General features: G+C 38.7%; 1 protein-coding gene across 4 annotated transcripts in view; it reads right to left on the bottom strand.

The window, feature by feature from the left end:
* Positions 1-25,462, bottom strand: part of ptprea (protein tyrosine phosphatase receptor type Ea) — an 86,435-nt gene that overhangs the window by 53,115 nt on the left and 7,858 nt on the right. Inside the window, exon 1 of one of the 4 annotated variants that reach the window (XM_047377167.1) lies at positions 24,767-24,787. The exons of the other annotated variants lie outside the window; for them this stretch is intronic. The gene's annotated coding sequence lies outside the window, so the exon portion shown is untranslated. Of the gene's footprint in view, positions 1-24,766; positions 24,788-25,462 lie in introns of those variants that run through there. 4 annotated transcript variants of the gene reach the window in all.

Consider the following 25,462-nt stretch of genomic DNA (forward strand, 5'->3'; position numbering starts at 1 on the left):
ATGCTGTTCATGAACGCTCTCCATCCAACCTCACTGAGCTCGAGTTGTTTTGCAAGGAAGAATGGGCAAGAATTTCAGTCTCTCGATGTGCAAAACTGATAGAGACATACCCCAAGCGACTTGCAGCTGTAATTGCAGCAAAGGATGGCGCTACTAAGTGTTAACACAAGGGGGCCGAATAATATTGCACGCCCCACTTTTCAGTTTTTTATTTGTTAAACAAGTTTGACACATCCAATAAATTTCATCCCACTTCACGATTGTGTCCCACTTGTTGTTGATTCTTCACAAAAAATTAGAATTGTATTTCTTCATGTTTGAAGCCTGAAATGTGGCAAGAGGTTGAAAAGTTCAAGGGGGCCGAATACTTTCGCAAGGCACTGTACCTGGGCTACAATACATTATTGCTATTTTCCTACTTGCTGCAAATCATTCTCACTCTGAGCTCTGGCGTGAGTGTGTTTGGGGTCTGCAGTAAACTCGGGTGGGCGCAATAACCAGGAAACGGGCGTGGAAAGGACGAACTACCTACCACTCGTGTTTTGTTTTATCACAGGAAGCTAGGAGATAATCAAGGGGTTTCACTTGGAAAGAAAGCCAAGCCCAAATAAGCAACTTCAAGTTCAAAAACTAGCGGAAAAAACTGCAACCCGTGACTAAGGAGATTTGCAAGCAACTTCAGAAAAAAACAAGCCCAAAGTCGCTTATCATAAGCGGACCTAGGAACACTGATGGCATGTCTTAACATGTTCTGGGTAACAGAAAGAATAATGTAGATTTAATTTATGAAGATACATTTCCTGTTTTGTATTTGTTGAATTAACATAAAGACTGAGGTTTTTTTAGCATCTATTATGTGTACTCCCTTGACCTTTTCACCAGACAATTGCTTTGAAATACATTATTTAATAAGCTGCAGTAATTTCTACATGAGCTCTAAAGAATTATTTGAATGATTAAAACAGAATGGAACAAACAGTTAGTGATAGGGGAAGACATGTTTAGACAGCCAGAAGTTATTTAAAATTATGTTATGATACAAATCTAGTTTTCTATCCGGAGTCATGCTTGTTCCCCTGACTTCCCGACAGTGGCCTGCATTTTGGTCATTTCCAATGATTAAAAAAAATATATATGTCAGCCATTTCTCTCTTGATCGGTTCTGATAGGCAGGCAGAGTTTTAATTGCTGCAAGCCAGATTCACTAACAGCAAGAAACATGTTTTGCTGATTTTCCTGCTTCCAAAGCAAAGGGTTAGGCTTAATAAATAAAGGTTACTCAAAATATTGTTTGTGTAAGTAAATAAGTAAAAATCAACTAAGATAAACCTTCATAAATTTCTTTTTGCAAAATTTTCCCTTTGCTCCCCTCTGCCGCTAACTTTTCTGATGGTTTTTGTCATTTGATGTCAAGAAAATTCTCCATGAGTGAATGAAGATGCCCAGGTACAATGTTTATATATATTCCTCCTTACACATTCCAACCATGAACATCTTTATACCTACTTGTGTACTTGTTCAGTCTTCACTGATTTTACAAGCAAACTTCACACGTTTCTCCAAATCTTGCTCTATTGTAAGGTGGATCTTAATAACACTGACCTCTGATTGGCCATCGGAGACACAACCTGTTACTTTTGACCAATAATTGATAGATTTCCTGTTTGGGCTGATGAGAAATGTAATGGACAGCTTGAAGGAGAATCAGAAAGTTCCACTCGAGCTGCTTTTTTGCCCAGCATCTTTGTCACTTAGAAACACAACTGAACAAATATACATAACAAATCTAAAATCTATAGTGTCATAGATACTGTAACTCATGACAAGTGCATTTTTTCCTAAAATAGTGCCGCCCTACTCTACCTACTTCTTAGAATTATATAGAGGAGACTCAAGAGTTTGGCACAGTAATGTAAAAAACTCATGCTACCACCTTTTATTCCAAAAATATACTTTTTATAAGCTAAACATCCCGACAAACATTAAAAAGGTCATAGTTAAACCTCCTTGTTGCAGATTGTTGGCTGAGAAGGAGGTTACATCTGTTTATTAAATGCTTTTCTCCAATGCAAGATTATACATGTTCTAATTTAACAACATGAAAAATGCAGATAAGTCTAGACAGAATGCAAATCCAACTCTCCATCGTAGAACCCAGACATAACTTACAGTTCATCAAAGGCTGTAAAAAAGTAAGTCCTCAGTTCATTAAAAGCACTGCACAGGAAAACAAGTCAAGTCAAGTTTATTTATATAGCACTTTTCAGGAACAAGACACTCAAAGCACTGTACATGAGAAAAAACATTTACAATGATACAGAAAATCAAACACAGAAAAGCAAATCAAATGACATTAATAATCCTTGGGAGTTTACTGGTAAGAGCTGGTTCTAATCCAATCTTCCTAATAGAGGTAATTCGATTATTAAGTCCTCTGTGGTAAGGAATATATCCTGTGCTAGAAGAAAGATGATAATATTAATCCTTGAGGTCGCTGGTTTGGGGCTGCTGTTGTCCCATCATTCAAATAGTAACAGTCATGGGCACTCACTGAAGTCTAAGTAGAGAAGCTGGGTCACTGGTATAAAGCAGTTTTAGTCCAAACCTTTTAAATACTAATAATGTTTGGCTTTCACTGGTATGAAATTGTTGTAATACAATCCTTCTAAGAAATATTAAATATCTGGTCATTGGTGTAAAAACAGCTTTAGTCCAAATTTTGAAATACTAATAATATTTGGCTGGTAATCCTTCTGAGAAATCTGAAAATCTTTGAAAAGTAATGAAATCACACATTTAGGTAAAGTAAGATAGGAGGAAAAACGATCATATTTCAGACTCTATTCTTAGCAGAGAGTCTGAAATAGTACAAAAAATCTCAGCAGGGGTAAGCAACACACATATAAGTAAAGATTCAGCAAGGATACGGTGGAATCTCAAGGGTGCGAATATATAAGTCTGAGTGTGTTTACAAGAATTAGACTGTCAACACTGATAGAAGTGCCATTTTCCTTGAGAAGAGAGGTGGAAGTTTATCAATCGGCCGCATAGTCCTATCAGCACACAGCACAGCTGGTAGGGGAGTGCTGGGAAAGAGCGTCGTGTTTATATAACATCCAGGAGATATTTTGTCGATAGCCTGTTAGCAGAAGTTACCAAGGCCACGTTGGGGCGCCAGATTTAGAAAAACAATAAATGTTGTGGTTCAGGCAGTTGTGAATTTCCAACCACCTTAAGAGTTTTAGTGGTATGTCTCAATTGCAAATCCAAATAGCCAAATTTCTGGTACTTTCCGCAGATCTCGAGCGTACAACTTCTCCAAGATTATATCCTTTAACCTCTGAGTCAAATCGCTGCCAGGCTGCGATTCTGTTCAAGAATCGTGTCCAGCTTGCGATTCTGCTCTCTTAACATTTCAGTCTGAGTGTTGATCGCTCTACAGACTCCATCCAACATCGCAGGCAGCTTTGGAACGCTTTGAACAGCCGCCCACGTTTTGCGAATTGCTCGATAAGCCAGGTAACCACCAACTCCAAAAAGAAGAAATCCTGTTATCAAAAGTCCAAATATGTACACATCTTCTACATCCTTGTCGTAGTCAGGTACACAATCTTCCACGTGCTGCCAAGAATCCATTGTGTATCCAGAGAAGAATGTCCCGTCTGGACAAGAGGGTTCTCCTTTACCCTGTCTTCCCGTCGAAAAAATGTTATCAATTACGTTGAGAGACCAGCTGACCAAATCCATAATTTACAAGTTTGGAGGATATGCAAAGCGAGGCTTTGAGAAAAATGCAGACAAAAAGCAGAAGCAGGGATCAGCAGGGAGAGAGGGAGAGAAAACGTGTGTGTCTTCCGCCGAGAGCAAGAGAAAAGTCAACAGAGATTATACTGCTTCCAATCCAACTATGTGATACAAATCCCCTCAGTGGTGGTGTCTCCCTTCTTGCTTTCATATCCTCTCCCAAAGCTGCACCTCGGAGCTGCTCAGACAGAACACGGTCAGGATTAAACAAGTCACCAGCTGAGGATTCCCTGAAACAACTAAAGTAAAACACATATTTCTATGAACCTCCTGGGGTAAATATTCATGACAGAAAAATAGGGATGAGGAAAAAAGTCTCCACACAGGCAGTGGCATACCATCCTCTACTGCCCACACAGTGACACCACGTTTGTAGACTGACAATAATACTTTAGAGACGGGTGCACCCACACAGGAGGAAGAAAAAGCTGTGGGTCTCTCAGACTAACTGAGTGTACATTTGGCTACAGCCCAAGGCAGCATGCCTTGTCTGTCTGCACTACCTCATGGGGAAACTGAGATTTCTCACACGTTGGAGCGAGAAATCAGTTTATTTCATAGGAAAACTGCTAAAAGAAGAACCAGGAGTAAGAAACAAAACTATTAAATGTACTGAGGGGACACTTTAACAGCCACAGGGAAACTGGTCAGAATTAATGTAAAGATGCGTGAAGCTAAATACAGGACAACCCTGAAGGAAAACCTTTTAGAGGGTGCATAAGACTTGAGTGCTGTATAGGTTCACCTTCCAGCAGGACATAAAGCCTAAACATACAGCCAGAGTGACAATGGAGAGATTTAAATCAAAGCATATCCAGGTGTTAGAATGGTCCGGTCAAAGTCCAGACCTAAATCCATTTAGGAATTTGTGGCAAGATGCACACAGACGCTCTCCATTCAATAAGACTGAGCCTGAACTATTGTGCAAAGAAAATTGGCAGAAATTTCAGTTTTTAGATGTGCAAAGCTGGAAGTGACATATGCCAGAGGAATCGCAGCTGTAATTTCACCAAAATGTGGGAGTTAAATACAAATGCACTCCGTACTTTACAGATTTTTAGTTGTAAAAATGAAGAAAAAACATTTAGAATGTCCTCTCCACTTCAAAATTATCACATAAACTCCTAATAAAATACACTGAAGTTTGTGGCTGTAATGTGAAAAAGATCATGGGGTATGAATACTTATGCAAGGGACAATATGCAACATAGCGTAAAATTTCAGTCACTGGCTACTAATCAGAGAAACTCTCTGTTTCCCTGATGAAATTAACTAAAATGACTCATCCACCAACCAGGAAGAACCACAATTGAAATCACATCCTGTGTATGAGCTATGGTCACCAGGAAAGCGTGGGGATATAAAATTAGCTGGACTGTGAGAACTAGAAAGACAGAAGTAGAGGCAGACACTGGAGCAGTCTAAGAACAGAATGCAAAATGATGCAGCCATTTAAAAGAGCCAGAACTGGAACAACCTAGAGTCTCTTACCGTCATGTTGAACGACTGGCTACAATAACGTTCAAATTGGGTTAATTCTGGCTCTCACACACAACATGAATCCAAATTAAAAGGTGAAATTCCACACTTAAGCTGTCTAATAATGAGATAGGACTAATGAGCAAAGTATTAGCGCTCTAATGGGACTCAGTTTATAAAGAGTCAGACCAGATGGGAGATAAACCAAACAAAGAGCCTGGTTTCATGCTCCATTACACATAAGCATCATCTTATATGGATGGACTACTCATTTTCTTAGTGAATTTTCACTAATGGAGTAAAAGAAAATAAACGCCTTCAGCAGTATTAAAAGGCTCATTTTGGATGTATGATGATTGTGCAATTATAAAATTTGATATTTCTCTTTAGCTCATTTTATACTTGATTTGGAAGAAAAAAACTTTATTTCAAATACATGTTGGTATTTTTGAGTGGATGGTGCAACAACTTCTTCACCAAACGCAGACAGTACCACATTAATGTAAGCAGGACTTTCTAGCTACAACAGCAGTAACAGTAACAAATGGAAGGAGTTACTTTCACATTAGGCAAGCTTGTTGGAGCAAGCACAACAATGGATTCCAAGATTTGATGTCCTGTAAGATGAAAAAGTAAAGCCATGAATAAATACATATTCCTGGTCTAAAAATGCGGATTTATAATGCAATGTGCACACACTGTATATCAGTGTGCAGGGACTTTGCAGTCCATGCGTACAAATCACAGAGTGGGATTTTAAAATACCATATAAGCTGTTAGAAGCTGCTTCTGAAAACAGTGGTTACACTCAACCTAAAGAGTGACAGTTGTTGGAATAGACTGCCAACTGCAGTTTGGCCTTTATGACTGATGCTTGACACTTTGTTATGAAATAGTTTGTTGAAAAGCACTGATCAAGCATTAGTTTATGACCAAACGACTAAAATTAAACTGTGGATTATATCCCAGGAGAAACAGATTTCCATTATCCTACCCTGAACCTTTACCCCTTGGAACTTAATTACCCAGAACACCTTATTGTGTTTATTGTGTGTTGTTGCTGAAATTCAGTAGTAAATAAAGATTATTCAGAAAAATAATAAAACTAGCAGGTGAACTACAGCCACTATAGTTTCTGTACAGCATACTTGGCTTTCTGTGGGTTGTGAGGAGAGATTGGGTTGGGTCCTATAAAATTGGTATGTGGGGACTACTCGGTTACAAGTTCTCAGTGTACATAATATGCTTGGAAGGTTGTTTAAGCAGGACCAGAACATTTTATTTTAAGATGAACAGCATTTGTATTTCATGTCCTTTTTCATAATGTTATGGCTACCATTGTGTCATATCAGATTGCTCTCGTCTCTTCTTTCAATCTGGTAGCAGCACATCTGTTCTACATCTGTTAAACTTGGATGACTTAAAGAACAAGTAAAATCTTCAAAAGTTTTCATTTGAAGAAACTGAACCAAGATTTCCGCTTTACTGTCCAGCTGTCCAGCCCCTTGTTTTTCTAAACCCTGTCTGGGACAGGAAGTAAAAGCTCATTGGAAGAACATGCTGTAAACCTAAATCAACAGGATGCGGGTGATTCACAGGGCAACATCCACTGCACATAGGAGCAGCGACTGAACTCGCCTATAAAAAAAAGGCCTCAGTCCTCTTTGCGTCATTTTCTACAAAGCCATCACCACAGCTGATCTAAAGGCATTCCTGAGTAAAAACCACAATCTAGCCATCAAACAGAGAAGAATTTGCTCCCCCACCCCTCACTCTACACCCCTTCCAGGAAGCAGTCGTGTAAACACTCTGCAGCATCAATGAGATGCAACATGGATGGCAAATAGATAACATATTTGAGTTTCATATGCACCACAAACAGGCCACTGAGAATTTTAGCCCTCTAGTACAGAAAATCAAACAACACCTGCAATTCCCATTAGATCTCATTATCCAGGGGTTCAGATTATAGATGCAAAGCCGTGTTGCTTAATGTTAATCCCTCTCATTTCGGTGAAACAACAAACCTGGGGGGAAATCAGGCTTGAATGGGAAAAAAAAACAGAGAGATGAGCTATGCTACTGTATCTATAACAGGTAACAGGATATTGACCACTCAGCAGATCATGCACAGGAGCTGCTCCAGTCAGCACAACGAATGATGGATAGCAAGTCACACTTGAGCAGTGACACCATCGATTTCCTTCTCATGTGACCAGTTGCTGCTGATTCAAGATACTGTTACATTATAAAAGGCCTTGCTGGTGGCGTTGTGAGGATACATTCAGCAAATGAAGCTGACAAACAACTAAGTTTATATCTACAGATGAGATTTACTTTTCCTGGTCCGAAACATTCTTTACAGTAAATCGCTGAAAGTGTCTTCTGTATCTAATGAATTATGAGCCCAAAATTACAATCCTCTATAACACTAATATATTTGTCAGTAAGAACATTCAAAAAGGTCAATAGTGTTCGATCTTAAATTTCAAATGAACCAGATTCATAATAATACTCTGTTTTTGTTGTCGGCTTGTGGGAATCTAAATAACTGTAATTCGACTAGCACACTGCTATATTAATAGAAATGCACTAAGAAAACGCCTGGTCACTAGAACTGTCCGGTTTTTTGTTTAACTGGTGATTGGCCGTTCAGAAACTCCAATAAATTTCATATTTCTCCAAATCAGTGAAAATACTATACTAAGCAGCAACAACAACACTCTTCAGTGTGGAAGTTGTTACTGAGAAAGGAAGAGTCAACTACTTCAGTAGCAGTGAGGTCTATAAAAATGAAGTCAGAGGAAGCACAGAAATGCAAAAAGCTATTTAAATATAAACTATTTTCTACAGCTTTTTGAGAGATGCAGTTTATTAAGACTGCAAGAGATTGAGAGAGAGCAGATAACAGTAAGGCTGAACTGAGTATAGCAAAGTTGCTCTATTTTACCCCTTTGAAGAAACGATCACTGTCTGTCATGAAATATGCTGGATTTGTAAATGTTGGCTGCCTATATCCACATTGTCTAATATACACACGGAAACTGTTAATTGGCAATGCTAACCATGCTAATCGCCAACATAAGATGCTAAAGGCGGCTTATAATATGAATTCTTTAAACATGTTTTTGTTTCAAAATATTGGTAAAATTTTCCTTTACAGTGACTGGTCTAACACACAAAATGCAGTGATCATTACACCTGCGCCCAATTTAAAAAAGTGAGTGCTTAAGATGGATGAGGTTAGAAAAAAACATTTTATATTGTCTTATAATATAGTTGTAAGATAAATCAGAATTGGCTAAAATTGTTATTGGCAGGTTCAAAGCACAATCGGTGCACCCCTAAAAACATTATTTGTTTTAGTGTATTTGTGAAAATAAAAACAGACAAATAGAGCAAACAAGCAGGGTGGAGCAATATATTTAATCTCTGTAATAATGGAAATGCTGATATGTCCAATACTACAATCTCCAAAGAGAGCTTAATTACAGTTTTTGGCAGGCTATTATGTTTAAGGTTTTCTGCATTTATACTCCAATACTCCAATAGTATTTTTGGCCAGTTGCATGGGCAAAGATCAGGGGTAGGCAACTCCGGCCCTCGAGAGCCAGTGTCCAGCAACTTTTAGCTGTTTCCTTGGTCCATCACACCTGAATCCAATGGCTGAATTACCTCCTCAGTATGCAGTCAAGTTCTCCAAAAGCCTGGCAATGAGCCATATATTTGATCCAGGTGTGTTGAACCAGGGGAACATCTTCTAAATCAGAGGTAGGCAACTTTAGTTCTCAAAGCGTTGGTGTCCTACAAGTTTTAGCAGCTTCTCTGCTTCAGTTCATCTGAATAAAATGTATGGCTCATTACCAGGTCGGTGCAGAACTTGACTGCATACTGAGAAGGTAATTCAGCCATTTCAGGTGTGTTGGATCAAGGACACATCTAAAAGTTGCAAGACATCGGCCCTCAATGACTGGAGTTGCCCACCCACAGTATCACAGTGCTGTCACTCCCTCAACTGTTGCTGTGCACGGCTGGTCAGATGGAAGTAAAACGTTTTCCAGTAATTAACACCATTATACATATCGAGAGAAGTGACCTTCTTTCTACTGTGTGTGTCAGCAAAATGTGGGTAAATCAAAATTGAAAAATATCTAATATCACAAAGGTGACAAAAAACATTTAAAGTACGTTTTACCATTTCTCACAGAAAAGCTTGGCTAGTAAATTTCTTGTACACATCATGAAGTGCTTTGCAGCATTCCTTTTACCCTCTTTAAATATTTTTTTCTGTGTGGCTTTAAAAACTGAACTTAAAGACAGAGGATGTGGAGAAAAAAAAATTAGCAAATCATATAACATTCTATACAGGTCCTTCTCAAAATATTAGCATATTGTGATAAAGTTAATTATTTTCCATAATGTAATGATGAAAATTTAACATTCATATATTTTAGATTCATTGCACACTAACTGAAATATTTCAGGTCTTTTATTGTCTTAATACGGATGATTTTGGCATACAGCTCATGAAAACCCAAAATTCCTATCTCACAAAATTAGCATATCATTAAAAGGGTCTCTAAACGAGCTATGAACTTAATCATCTGAATCAACGAGTTAACTCTAAACACCTGCAAAAGATTCCTGAGGCCTTTAAAACTCCCAGCCTGGTTCATCACTCAAAACCCCAATCATGGGTAAGACTGCCGACCTGACTGCTGTCCAGAACGCCACTATTGACACCCTCAAGCAAGAGGGTAAGACACAGAAAGAAATTTCTGAACAAATAGGCTGTTCCCAGAGTGCTGTATCAAGGCACCTCAGTGGGAAGTCTGTGGGAAGGAAAAAGTGTGGCAGAAAACGCTGCACAACGAGAAGAGGTGACCGGACCCTGAGGAAGATTGTGGAGAAGGGCCGATTCCAGACCTTGGGGGACCTGCGGAAGCAGTGGACTGAGTCTGGAGTAGAAACATCCAGAGCCACCGTGCACAGGCGTGTGCAGGAAATGGGCTACAGGTTCCGCATTCCCCAGGTCAAGCCCCTTTTGAACCAGAAACAGCGGCAGAAGCTCCTGACCTGGGCTACAGAGAAGCAGCACTGGACTGTTGCTCAGTGGTCCAAAGTACTTTTTCGGATGAAAGCAAATTCTGCATGTCATTCGGAAATCAAGGTGCCAGAGTCTGGAGGAAGACTGGGGAGAAGGAAATGCCAAAATGCCAGAAGTCCAGTGTCAAGTACCCACAGTCAGTGATGGTCTGGGGTGCCGTGTCAGCTGCTGGTGTTGGTCCACTGTGTTTTATCAAGGGCAGGGTCAATGCAGCTAGCTATCAGGAGATTTTGGAGCACTTCATGCTTCCATCTGCTGAAAAGCTTTATGGAGATGAAGATTTCATTTTTCAGCACGACCTGGCACCTGCTCACAGTGCCAAAACCACTGGTAAATGGTTTACTGACCATGGTATCACTGTGCTCAATTGGCCTGCCAACTCTCCTGACCTGAACCCCATAGAGAATCTGTGGGATATTGTGAAGAGAACGTTGAGAGACTCAAGACCCAACACTCTGGATGAGCTAAAGGCCGCTATCGAAGCATCCTGGGCCTCCATAAGACCTCAGCAGTGCCACAGGCTGATTGCCTCCATGCCACGCCGCATTGAAGCAGTCATTTCTGCCAAAGGATTCCCGACCAAGTATTGAGTGTATAACTGTACGTGATTATTTGAAGGTTGACGTTTTTTGTATTAAAAACACTTTTCTTTTATTGGTCGGATGAAATATTCCAATTTTGTGAGATAGGAATTTTGGGTTTTCATGAGCTGTATGCCAAAATCATCCGTATTAAGACAATAAAAGACCTGAAATATTTCGGTTAGTGTGCAATGAATCTAAAATATATGAATGTTAAATTTTCATCATGACATTATGGAAAATAATGAACTTTATCACAATATGCTAATATTTTGAGAAGGACCTGTATGTTTAGTGCATTACCAGCGCACATGGTAATGGATGTTGGAGCAAAGATATTCACACAAGCCACCACTGTGATGCATACAGATACATGTTTTACATTTTTTTGAAACAACAAGAACAGTACAGCATTGATTAGATAAATTCAACATTGCATGGCCAGGTGTCTCTGCACACAGTCTTGGAGCTGCCTGCCAGTATTGTAGGTGTCATGCTTGGCATTATTAAAAAGATGTAAGCTCATTTGAGTATCATAAGATTACTGGTGTGAATCTTTGTAAAGAGCTGTAAACAAAGGCTGCACGTGCTCATCTGAGGAGCACAGATAAGAAAGTGAAGGAAGGGGAGGGCTGGTAAGGTTGACTGCAAACCTAGCAGCTGTTTGATGGATTTTACATGCATCTACCTCTGCATCCCTCTGCCATGAACAAAGAGCGCCTTCTGCGGAAAAGCTGTAGAGAGATCATCTTTTTTCCATTCATAACAATTGCCCTCACAGCAGGTTGTGCATGACTGCTCACACCTCATGGTTCTTCAGTGTGCAATTATTCTGTTTGTCAGACACACTGGGACTCATAGGTGGGTATCTTTTTGGGAGAGGAAAAAATAGTAAATATACACACCTTTGTTGCCATTCCAACTAACAGCATCTTATAAATACGTTTACGTCTCTAACTCAACCAGTCTCACTTTCATATAACCAAATGATACAAAAGCAGCTTGTAATGCCAGATAAATGGCCCCCCATGTATGGACCAACCGATGAATAAAAGGAAGGGCGGACGGTCAAATGGGTGGACAAGTACACAAATGGATGGACCGCCAGATAAACAAATGAACCAATGAACAAATGGAGATGGATGGATGGATGGATGGATGGATGGATGATAGTTAAAGTGATGACTAAAAGAACAGATGACGTGAATAGGAAGGGATAGGAACTACAAATCTTTTCCATACTTATTCAGACCTTGAAAGAGAGTTCAATCAAATTCCATTCTTTTCTAGATGCTGCCAGACTGCAAAAAATCTACTAGCTTAAGGTTTTGGGAAATATGCCATATTTTGGCCTAAGTAAGGGTTCACTTTATCTAAATAATAAAATTTAGCTGATCAGGTAAAGTCAGCAGAGGGCTGGTTCACGCTACACTACACAGTACACAACTTCAGAACTTCATTTCTAACAAGCATCATTACACAAGCAAATAAGAGATACGACATAAGCTTCTGCAAGGGGTCAAAAGCCTACGGCTCAAATTCTCAGTAACACTGAATCTGGATTACTGCGATCCTGCAGCAGCTCAACGCCTACAGATTACTTGTATCCCAGCCACCGCAATCAAAGACAATGGAACTTTCTGTTCCTGTAGAACCAACAGTACCGCATAGTAACAAAAGACAGACTCATTTCTAACCGGGTCAGGAGTGATTAGGCAAGCGGCACAGAGAGACTTTAGATCTCCCAGAAACAAACAGAATTTAGTTGATTGTGACTGAACCAAGTCCTATTCGACTTAACAGCTTTAGCTGGCAATAAATGATGTTACAGTTTGGAGATAATTCATTATACAATTTGGCTTGAGTTAAAACAGCTTTAATGTATGCAGAGTCTCCCAGAAACATGTATCTGTGTTAAAAATGGCACCCAACTGTCTAGACATCCTCGCATAGCTTGTGATGACACCCTAACCATCTTGGCTGCTCCAAACACCGTCACTCTTTTGATGCATTATTTATTAGCCTCCCACAGAAATGTTTGCAGATTTTACACAGACACATCCAAAACTGAGCTGAAATATAAGCACTGAAGCAGATGACTGTGTTGTATTGGCAGCAGTGCTGTTTATTTCATCAAAACTTCAGGCCAAGGCTCAGAAAAAGGCTCAATGGCATGATGGTCTGGTTTAAAAGCAATGCAAAATTATTGTTTTCTAATATATGCATATCACTTTACAAAAACTTCACATAAGAGAGACAGACGAGTATAAATATGAAAAATATGACTTCAAGGGTTAAAAATCAAAGCAAAGAAACAGATTAAAGGAAATCTGCTGCTCCAGGAGGTTGAGAGCGACAGATGGAAACAGACTGCAAGAAAAAAAATAGCAGACTAAAAATCACTTGGTGTGACCTGTCCTTGCCTTACAAAAAACAAATGACATCAGAGTAGCTGCCAATCAGCTGATGTGACACAGACAACGACTGTCAGAACTCACCCCGGCTTTTCTTTCAGCAACACTTTCACTGTGAGCTCTAGTAAGAACACAGATCAGTGAAAGTCAACATGCCCTGCATACAGTTTTGTTACACACTTAGATTAAAAAATTACAAAGAATACTAAGTCAATAAACAAGTGCAGCTTGCAAGAATTCATTCAAAAATATTGCCCAAGTACAGCGATTCTGCAAGGCACCTCAGCTGCTGACATGCTAAAGGAATCAGGGGTGTTTTTACGGCTGTCTTCGGTAAAAACACACTCGAAGAATGACACTTCTAAGCAAACATCCATCATATTGACTGGAACACAGTTTGCCGTTGCAGCAACAAACAGTATGAATCTACTGAGTGAGTTTGTTTTAATTTAATGTCAGAAACTGGCAGTTTCTTTGCACAAGTCCTGAGCTAAAATGTTTTTGTTTTTTTTCCCATGGGATAAGAGGAAGAAACTACATCTTCTTACTGATACATGTTGGAGTGGCGAAGCACATTCTCATGAAGTTCAGTTATTGCTTCAAAATAATTTGATAGCTTTTAATAGTTTTAGGAATCTCAAAGCCAATAAATCCTGACATGACCAGTCTGTAATAACAGACATGTATCTTACAGCTACAAAAATAATCAATACGATATGAATATACATCACAGAAGCAGATGTCGGTTTCTTTAAATAGCCAGTTAAGTCATGTTATACTTGTTAAGATTACTGTTTTTAATGTTAGTATTTTACATACTGTAAAACCATGAAAAGCTATCAAAGTTCCATCGCCAAATCTCATGGCAGATGAAGTCAAACAAGGAGATAAATCATTTAACAAGTATCAAATGAGCTGCATGTCTAAATATGGGAAAATAACTGTCAAATGGCAAGCACTAGAGGTAAAATATAGGTTAACTAGTCATGATTTAAGGGTGTTTTGGTTTTTGTTTGGCTTTTAGTTATTCTTATTTCCAGTTTACGTTTTTGGATCTTGTGTTTTCCTGGCTGTGCTTTAGTTTCTTAGTATTGTTCATGTTCTGTACTTTATGTTTTCCCGATTGGTTTGTATTGTTGGATTTCTGTTTGCCCTAGTCACGTTTTTTTCTCCCTGCATTTGTCAACCTGCAATCAGCTTAATTCGGTCTACCTGCATCATGTAATCAGTCTTCTCGTTTCACATGTACTGCACACCATATACACTATTATTCTGTTCATTTCTCACAGAAACATTTCTCTTCATATTGTTCATGCCATGCCTGTCCATGCCTGTTTTTGTCACCACCTGCTGAAGTGAGTTTTATTCATTAAATATTCTTTTTCTATTAAATTATGATGCCTCCTGCTCGTCTGCATTCTGGGGTCCTCCGCTACACCGCATTTGACATAACTTTTTCTTAAATTTACCCAAAAGAAGAGAAAAAAAGAATACACAAACACACACACACATATATATATACATATGCACACACACACACACATATATACACACACACACACACACATGATACAGGAAAGTTGAACATTACATTACCGTTATAAACCATTAGTATATGATAAGACTGACAAATGTTGAAGAGGAGCATATCCTGGGTTCTACAAAGGTAAAACAGCAACACTGAACTGCATGAAGACAATTATTTCTTTAATAACCAACACAAACAAAAGGGCTGGATTTTAAGCTTGTTTGAGTTCAAAATTGTATTTGAACAACCAACTAATATTGTTTAAAGATGCACTAATGAGGCTTTTCCTGGCTGATTGAGATCTGACCTACCGATTCCAAGAAAATTAATTATGAATTTATCCTAACTACTGCTTCAAATTAGATTTTTTTGAGCTAAAAAAAGTGAATGAAATCATATGTTGTTGGTAGATGCGCTTAGTAGAGGTGCACCAATCAATCGACCAATGATCTTAATGGACCAATTTTTCCTTAATCTGCTATGCTCGACGAGTTGCATTTTAAATCCTAATGCATTACATGCATCAAAACTAAGAAATCCCACCATTTTCAGTCCAAAAATGCATCATCCAATAACATGTACTTTGGTGCACTTTTTGCATTAAAAAAAGAAAATCAGATAAAGGTCAGGGACATGCACTTTAATGCATAAATCTTGTAATTCCCTTACTTTCTGCAGCATTCAAAACTACCTCTATCGAAGAACCTGTAACATATTTTTCTTTACATCTTCCATTTCCAAATATTAAACAAAAAATTGGTATTGGTATGGGTGAAGTCATAATCGACAGGTCAAATTTGAGAGAAATCTGGAAATCGGTATAGGCAATATATTAGTCCATCTCTCGTTTTGTTTTAACATCAGAGGACTAAGTAGGTTATTTATCTCACTCTATATTTTACTATCGACAAAAAATAAACCCAAATTAATTGAGTAAAAAAATGCAACCTGGCTGGTACAATGCTGCAGTTTCTGGCAAACTGCAAGCTTTAAGAGATGAGATCCAAGAAGCAGAAAGCCCCCTGCCACCAGTAGCTCACCAAGACTTCAAGGAAACCTAATTGGACACATGCAAATGAAAGATGTGTTAAAAATTCCTCTTCATGAGGTGGAGGGACCTGTTTTGACACCAGCAACTGCAGCTCTGTGTTTTTCATCTTGCCAGTTATGCTTGTGGTTGTAGTTTAAAGAAAATAATTCAAATCCACACCCTATTTTTACTCCCTCTTCCCCCTCTTCCTTTTATTTCTCACTCAAAGCTTCCACCCAACCCCCTCTTTTAGATATGTTGACAATAAACAATTACAGGCAGAGGAATGCAGTTAGAAATGCATGGCCTGAAGCATGTAGGATTTGATATCTGACTCCACCCTGATATGATGGCACCAAACGTGGGTGGCAAAGCTCTAAAATCAGCCCTTTGCAGCACCTTTTTCTGGATTTTTGGAGCACATCGATGACAGCCATGATGGCAGCTTGTATGATCAAACGCCTGCTGGGACGTAATGAAAACAATCAAGCAGAGACGTGGGAGCTCTAGCTGTTTTTCAGGAACAGAAGGACCAAGTGTGTTCAGTCACAACATAATTCCTTAAATGTGTTTTAAAATGAATAACAAATTCATATTAAAGTAAGTACATTTTATTGATGAATAATATTTTATTTATTCATAAAAAATAAATCTATTCACAGATTTTCTTTTCCTTTAAAGTCAGTGGGCGGAGCTAACAATGTTCTCCTCGATTTGACTGAAGTGGACCTGCTGTGCAGGTTAACCAATCAGATGCTAAGGGTATGTATGAGGAGTCACAGTCACTGCTTAAATTATTTGATAGGGCAATGCAGCACAAAAATCACAATATAATAAACTGTGAATTAACTATAAATAATTTTAGCATATGACTTGAAATTTTAGTTTTTTGACTTTCACATGTATTATTTATATTAATTACCACCTAAATAATTAGGGATACATCCATAAAATGTATTGAATTTCCCATAATGTTTTATTAAATACATCTATAAAAGAATATTTTAAGGATTTCTTTGTTGATATGTTACATACACCTCATTAAAATTAATTAAGTACATAATGAAACAATTGAGCACTAGAACCTCTGATAACAAATGTAATTATTTCAAACAGAACATTTGTATGTAGGGATGTTACAAATTTTAATTCACCATTAAATATAAACAAAATTAATTCAACCCAGCCCACCCACCCATGTAATACAGTAATTAACCCTACTGAATCACATTGCTAGAAGCATCGTATCCAGTAATGCAAGGGTTTGTCTTTGGGTACTCTGGCTCCCTCCCACAGTCCAAAAATATGACTAAATAGTCTCTCTAAATTGCACTTATGGATTGAATTATATGCTTTTCTAGTCATACCAACCAATCAAAGCACGACTAGAGTCACATTCACCCAGTTGCATTCACATGAATACAATATGCAGATCAGTAGGCAACCTTTGGTGAAGTGCCTTGCACAGGGGCACATTAACATATGGTGGGAGGAAGCTGGAATCTAACCCACAACTTTTAGATTACAAGACGACTGTTCTTCCCACTGAGCCACAGCCGCTCCCATGCAGAGTGTGTGTGTGTGCATTGGCTGCTTGAGGTAGGGTAAGCAGGTATAAACAAAGGATGGATAGATGCAAAACTAACTGGTGTCTGGGACACCAGTTAGTTTTGCATCTAACTAACTGGTGTCTGGGACATTAACGTGATGTTCAGATCAGGAAAATGTAGATTCCTCTGTGTAAATATTTAGAGGCTCTGCTGTGAAAGATTTTAGCATGTAATGAAATCACATTTTTATTAACGATGTCGACATTTAATTATGTGTGTATTTAATAAATTATTGCCAGATTAAAAATTTATATATATACCTTTTTATTTTATTTAAATGATCAAATATAAATAAAGTATTTATTTGTTGCATTGTGGCAACTTAGGCCCTCAATAGTTTCTGTGCAGCCACAAAATCAAGAGCTGCTTGCGAAGAAAACGAGTGAAATCCAACTATTCTGCAGTAATGACTTTAAAGGCATCTCTGTGGCTAACTAAGCAGCTAACTAGTCCCCCTGCTGAGGCCCAGCTGCTGGATGCGATACTACAGTAATGCCCTGGAAGCAGCACAAAGCCTTTTATTTCCTGTTGAAGATCAGCCAAGTTGGACGGGCATCGCTGACGGCTCAAAGCGCTGCGTCCAAGAGTCAGATTTGCTTCAAAATGCTGCTGCCTTACAAACTGAACATCTGCCCTAATTAAATAAAAACCATAAAAAACAGATCTGTGTTTTGAGGTAAAGTCAAACAAAGCCAGACATCTTCACATAGCTGTGATATTCATCTTCCTCTGGTTTATCCCAGGCAACAACAGAGGGAGTGTCAGAGCTCATTGAGAAGGGAAGGCGTTTTCTCTCGAGAGAGACAACAGATCTGATGATTGAATCCTTTCCTGTCTCTTTGTTGATCTCCCCTCTCTGCAGCAAACAAATTATATTTTATATAACAGCAGCCATGTGTCACTCTCTACTGCCTGAGAGTGTTGAGTGGCACATAACCAAGGGTCTGTATGTAAAAACTGAACAACGATTTAGTCTGCATTTAATACCCCGATCTGCTTTTACAAAGACTCAATCTGCAACAGTTAGAGCACAACATGCAGTTTCATTGTATTGTTACAAAGATGTGCAGCTAGAGAAGCAGGAAGTGATGTGAATATAAATAGCAGTAGCAGAGCATTGAGGCTGAATAACACATGTATTGTTTAAAAGTACACATAATTAAAATACACATCTGTGTATGCATATTTAATTTGGTGGAGTAAGCAGGAGAAAGTTTAGAACAATTTGAGGTTGCTCGTGAGAAGAATGAAAGGTAGAACCACTTTCAGCAGCAATAACTTTACTTTTCTTTGATGTGTGTCTAATTGTTTCAATGTAGCACTACTGAGGTCTAAACACGATCAGGTAGACGTCTGATCTTTGATCAAGTCCTTGCAACACCATCATTCTTTTATTTTGCAGCCATTATGGTTTAGATCTGCTGCTCTGTTTGTGGTTGTTGTCCTGACCCAGTTTTGGCTAGTATTTTTTATCTATTGGAAAGAAGGCTTCATTTTTGACTCTAAAATATTAATACCCATGTCCCGCCACATCTTATCTGCCTTCCTTTCAATGGTGTAGGAAGACATTAAGCCATAGACAAATATGCCTTACAATGCATTTATCACTGCAGCACGCACAATTTCATAGGCACATAACCAGGTCGCCAAACATTCACAAGACTTGGGGCACCCCATGGCTTAGTGGTAGAGCTGGTGCATTATGTGCACTGCAACAAAATTGACTAAACTGCGACTGAAATATCACAGCAATTATCCCATAGGAACATTAATCTCTCTCTAGACTAGGCTATGCTGTCTACACTGAAGAAGAGTCAATCACCTCTGCATCTTAGATGCTTAAAAGTGAAACCTTCCTCTCCTTCAGACCAATTCAGCTATCACTACTCGGGACACTCTGTTAGCATATATTTCCTAGACATTTGGAGGATCCTAAAACAGGGAAAAAATATTGTAATGTCACAGTAAAGTAAAGTACCCCATGCCGACGTAGCAGAACACTAAATTCCACACCCTCGATTCAAATATACAGAGGTTGGACAATGAAACTGAAACACCTGTCATTTTAGTGTGGGAGGTTTCATGGCTAAATTGGACCAGCCTGGTAGCCAGTCTTCATTGATTGCACATTGCACCAGTAAGAGCAGAGTGTGAAGGTTCAATTAGCAGGGTAAGAGCACAGTTTTGCTCAAAATATTGAAATGCACACAACATTATGGGTGACATACCAGAGTTCAAAAGAGGACAAATTGTTGGCCAGGCTGCTATAGCCAAATCTTTGGTCACTCATGCCAATGCCAAATGTCGGTTTCAATGGTGCAAGGAGCGCAAATCTTGGGCTGTGGACAATGTGAAACATGTATTGTTCTCTGATGAGTCCACCTTTACCCTTTTCCCCACATCCGGGAGAGTTACGGTGTGGAGAAGTCCCAAAGAAGCGTACCACCCAGACTGTTGCATGCCCAGAGTGAAGCATGGGGGTGGATCAGTGATGGTTTGGGCTGCCATATCATGGCATTCCCTTGGCCCAATACTTGTGCTAGATGGGCGCGTCACTGCCAAGGACTACCGAACCATTCTTGAGGACCATGTGCATCCAATGGTTCAAACATTGTATCCTGAAGGCGGTGCCTTGTATCAGGATGACAATGCACCAATACACACAGCAAGACTGGTGAAAGATTGGTTTGATGAACATGAAAGTGAAGTTGAACATCTCCCATGGCCTGCACAGTCACCAGATCTAAATATTATTGAGCCACTTTGGGGTGTTTTGGAGGAGCGAGTCCGGAAACGTTTTCATCCACCAGTATCACGTAGTGACCTGGCCACTATCCTGCAAGAAGAATGGCTTAAATCCCTCTGACCACTGTGCAGGACTTGTATATGTTATTCCCAAGACGAATTGACGCTGTATTGGCCGCAAAAGGAGGCCCTACACCATACTAATAAATTATTGCGGTCTAAAACCAGGTGTTTCAGTTTCATTGTCCAACCCATGTACATGCACCATTTAGAACTGGGGGACATCAAAAGTAAGACATACTTCTCCAAAATGTCAAAAGACTGATTGTTTAACTATATCCCTTTAATTTCCACAGGTTTGGACTCTCCTAAAACATGTTTTAAATTATGTCACCATACATGGCAAGACATGAAACAGTGTGACACCAGCTTTAAGTATATGGAAGAATTTGTGATCGACTCTGTGCCTATAACAGGCCCAGGTCATGTGGCTGCAAAAGTCCTAATAATGACCCCACCTTGCTTGACAGTTTGTATAAGTTGTTTGTGCTGAACTTTTGTATTTGGTTTTCTACAAACATGGAGCTGTGCATTATGGCCAATCCTCTGAATTTCACACTTGTCAGTCCAAAGAACATCGTTCTAGAAGCCGTGTGGTTCATTCAGATGAAACAGAGTCTTGCTGCCATTTTTTAATTTGATCAAAGTCTTTCTCTTTCCACCTTGGCACTGTGTTAACACACATCTGTCTCTGACTAGAAACCTGCCTGATCATATCTTAAGCAAATTTGATTAGCAGAACTGGGTTGCTACTTTTCTTTTTAAATCATATGAGAGCAGCAAGAGTGTTCTTAGTTTTCTACACAGCTTTTTTTTTTTGTTTTGGAGAAAAGTGTGGAATTTAAGAATTTTTGTACATTTGAAACACATTTTTTATAATTTTAAATTCTAGTGATGACTGGATTCATTTATTCCTAATACATATAATACAAGGATTGAGAGTCGGAGTATTTTCTTCTTTATTAATGACAACTGCAAATGTTCAGCCTAGAGACACATTAATATCATTATTACCTTGGGCTTTAACCACCATTTTACCCCCTCTTAGCCTAAAACACTTGGCATCTTTAACAAATGTCTGTGACCTGCTCTCCATCATCCAACACATACATGCCACACTATGAGGTGCCATGCAACTTTGAAGTAGAAACAGTAAGTGGGTGTGTGCAGGAGAAACTGGGCTGTTAGCGCTTGCACAATTATCACCACCATATGTTGCTCACACTGCATCTCTGGGACCTGTGAATGTGTTTCTGAGAAAAGCAGGACTACTTTCTACACATCCAAGTCAGAGGCTTTGCATTCAGATGTGATTTTTTAAACAGCTGGATGTACATTTTTATGAGAAATTATGGTTTTATTTTCTCTTAAGGTAGATTAAAAAATAATACACTAGAACTTAAAGTCAATAAACAGAACCTACCTTAGATTAAAAAAATATATCTTCTATGATGAGAGACGCATTGATCAGGCTCCTTCAGGCCTATACGGATTTCCAAGTCTAGCCTGCTAATTCATTTGTTACCAGATCTTTTCTTCTAAGAACTATAAAACACTAAACAGAAAAATGAGATGCTTTTTTTTAGCGAGCACCAGTTATGATTAGGTTGCTGTGGATATGTAAATTGTTTGAGCTTATGATGCACCAATGAGCCTTTTCTGGCTGATACCCTTTCCATTTTCGTTTGAAGTCTTACCTAGTGAAAATGATTTATTTTCCATACATAAAAATAAAATAGTTAATTCAGGTTCTTAGATAGAGGTCATAGTTTTGAATCTATACATTAATTCAAGAGATTATAAGATTAGCCCAATTTGCCCATTAAATCATGTCACTTACCTTCAGTTGATTTCTTAAAAAAGAACATAAACTACATCCCAGTTGTTAATGTGATTACAGTTTTTACGTTTTGATGCATTTAATTAATAGAAGAAAAAAGGCAGATTATTTTTGTATTTGACCACTGATCAGAGCCAATTAGGGGAAAACTGACTTATTCCAATCTCTAAACGATTGACTGGTCCATTTCTAATTATGACCCATTAAATATTACAAAACATCCCAAAAATAAATCTGACAAATGGTTTTATTTTCAAAACGTTTTTCAATTTTGCACTTATTTGGAAAAAACGTTTGTATGACTGGAATGGATCTTTAAATGTATTGTGGCAAATTTTCATTAGTAATTAGTAACTGTGTCTTAAAAACAAAGCTGAAAATACCGTACTATTTTGTTTTCTGTAACTTGTTTTCACTCTTTGCATCTCTGCTGGTGTCAGAGTAGCAGATAATAAGCAAATACCCGGTCAGTGTGAGCAAATGGTGCGGCTCTGGCAGCTTTTCTGGCTGAGCACAAAAAGGCTTTGGCAGCGTTTCGAGGACTGTTATTGTCAACAGTGTGTTTTCCCAGTGGGGAAACATATTGTATAACCAAATGCTGGGATGTTAAGCAGGAATACAGTACAGTGTAGCTTTGTTCATGAGCATGAGGTTGCACAAAGAGATCATGAACATGGAGCTGTTTTGAGTCATAACACCTTGGTGCAAAGTCAAGATGTTCGCAACACATTTAGATTAGATCCTCGCCAGTGAAGGTCTGCTTGACACAGTCACAGAGCATCGAGTATTTTCTAACATACCTAAATCAATGCAATCTTCCAAGAGCTTCTTTCATCTCAAGTGTATTATCGATCACTTTTTACAGTAAATTATTTTCAGAGGGAAAATTAATGTGATGGTGCTATAAACTGCAGGCATACAAAAACAAGACTGGCAACTTGACTGATGAGCATAATATTGTTAATCACATGCAATGGACAAGTTTGTTATGAGATAAGAGGATATCAGTGACAGTGACATCTGGATCAATGTTTCTATAATAAATTGCTTTGTAAACTGAGCTGTGTTAACATTGCATTGTTTGCACGCCACCAAATGAGTCCTGAGAACAGATTACGAGACTTAAAACACCAACAAGTCATCTGCGAGGGACAATCTGTAGAACACAAATCTGTGACATTTTTGTTGCTAATAACAAATAGCTAAAATTACCCAAGGTTCTCAACATGGTTTTATGCTCATTTGATGTTGGCTTTGTCTTATATTCAAAAACTTGATGAACATGAGGATAGATGGAAACAGTTATTGCAAATTGAAACTGGTTTAGCCAACATGTCACATGTTTTGGATGATTCTCATTGCTGTGAGAACAATAGCATACGAAGATATAAAAACAACATTCAAAATATTTTTATAGCCTTCCTGCCATGAGCAGACATTAATTTAGAGACATCAGGAGTAGAAGCGATGTCGCTTTTCATGTGCGAGAGATCAGATGGTGTAAAATTGGATTTTACAATCATTTACAAAATAAGGCAAAATGAAATAGGGAGCCGACATTTTAAACTGCCTTTTAACATCAGAGCGTGTAATTTGTGAAGTAAGACAGACCTTCTTCCAAACCTTCTTTCCCTTAAACGCTATGATGAACAGAGTAGCAATCTTGTGGATTGTTCTTTTTTATTGTTCGGGGGCTTCTTCTTGCAGTGGTGCACTGGATATTGATACGAGGACACGAAATTTTAAAATTTGAACGATTCCTGGAGAATCAGAACATAAGTCCTGGTTCCAACCGATGCTCGAGACTCGATGCCCAACTCTACTCTGAAGGTATCCTCTTTGCTTGTAAAACACAGTAGTCTGTGAATGCTGGCAGCATAGTGTGTTTGCACTGCAACCAAATTAGTCTGAATTTTTTGAAGTAAATGCAGTTGTGAATATTATAAAACATATATTTATAACACATTTTAACAAAACCACAGTAACACTGAAACTTGTAATAAATTGGCACACAGTAATCATGATACAGATTTTAACACCTGAAATTTACCTCGTTATTTCTATAGTTCCAGCTATAATAAAAAAAGAAACTCTCTCTCACTCTGCATTTTACAAACATAGTTGAGAAGGTAAACTCACACTCCTAAACAGTGGTGTAGGTTTAGCAAGGACTCTGCTCCACCTTGTGCCCTCACTTTTTTCCAACAGAGTATACACCTCAGACTGCCTTTCATTTTGCTCATCTGTACCTGACACACCTTTACGTTAGTCCTTTACGCTACATGCCTGCAGCTCTTCCATCAGCATGCAGAGCATGTCAGCTAACCCCTGACTGTGGGTGGACTCACTCACTGCCGCATCCCACTGCACTCATTTACACACGTTCACGATTCTCATCCAAGCCTCGGTGCTAAAACGCTTCAAAAAGAAGTCAGAAGTTAAAAGGTGCCTTTAATGAAAGAGATCTGACCGCAGCCCACAAACCACAATCTCTAAAGCTCAAAATGAACAAGCCGGAAACCCACCTCTGTCATGCAACTACATTTTTAATAAGAACATTAATCTTACCTTTGTGCTTTCTGCACACCGTTAATCTATAAATTACTGCGTTTTCTTGAGTAAAAATGTTTGCTGGTGCATTCCCTCTGCCTTGAAACTGCATCACAACACTGAAAGCACAATGGAAATATTGGAAGACTGACATAAAGATCACACACAACTCCCTTCGCATCAGCATTAAAAGAACAAATAGTAAAAGGGCTGCTTTAGCAGGCATCCATTATTCATTAAGCACAGCACTCCTCCTCCACATCAACAACCCTTCTCATTCTTTTCTTCGCAGTTAATTTCACAATTTTGTTGCACTGTTTACGTTATCTCAACACAACAAGAAGTGAGTAAACTATTAAACAGATTTGATGTCAGGGCCCTAAAAGAATACAACCCCACGTTACTGCCTCACCAGCAAAGGATTTCATGAGACACAGCAGAGAAGTTATTACACTTGGTGACATAGCTCATGGATTAAAACTACCTGCAGCTGATTTACTAGGAAGGTGAGACTTTGATGCATGTCCCACCTGGTGTCAGAGTTTATAATGCTGAAAGAAAATGATGGGAATAATCCTGTTTCAGGACTGCACGCAACCTTTGCAACATATTTCCAAGCCTTTTACCTGAACGAAAGCGACAAGTAAGGTTGAGTTTCACATCATTTGCATCATTTTTTAAGACCCGAGATGTGAAACAGCACTGTTTTTCTCC

This window comes from Girardinichthys multiradiatus, chromosome 10, assembly GCF_021462225.1.
Source record: "Girardinichthys multiradiatus isolate DD_20200921_A chromosome 10, DD_fGirMul_XY1, whole genome shotgun sequence".
NCBI classification, from domain to species: domain Eukaryota; kingdom Metazoa; phylum Chordata; class Actinopteri; order Cyprinodontiformes; family Goodeidae; genus Girardinichthys; species Girardinichthys multiradiatus.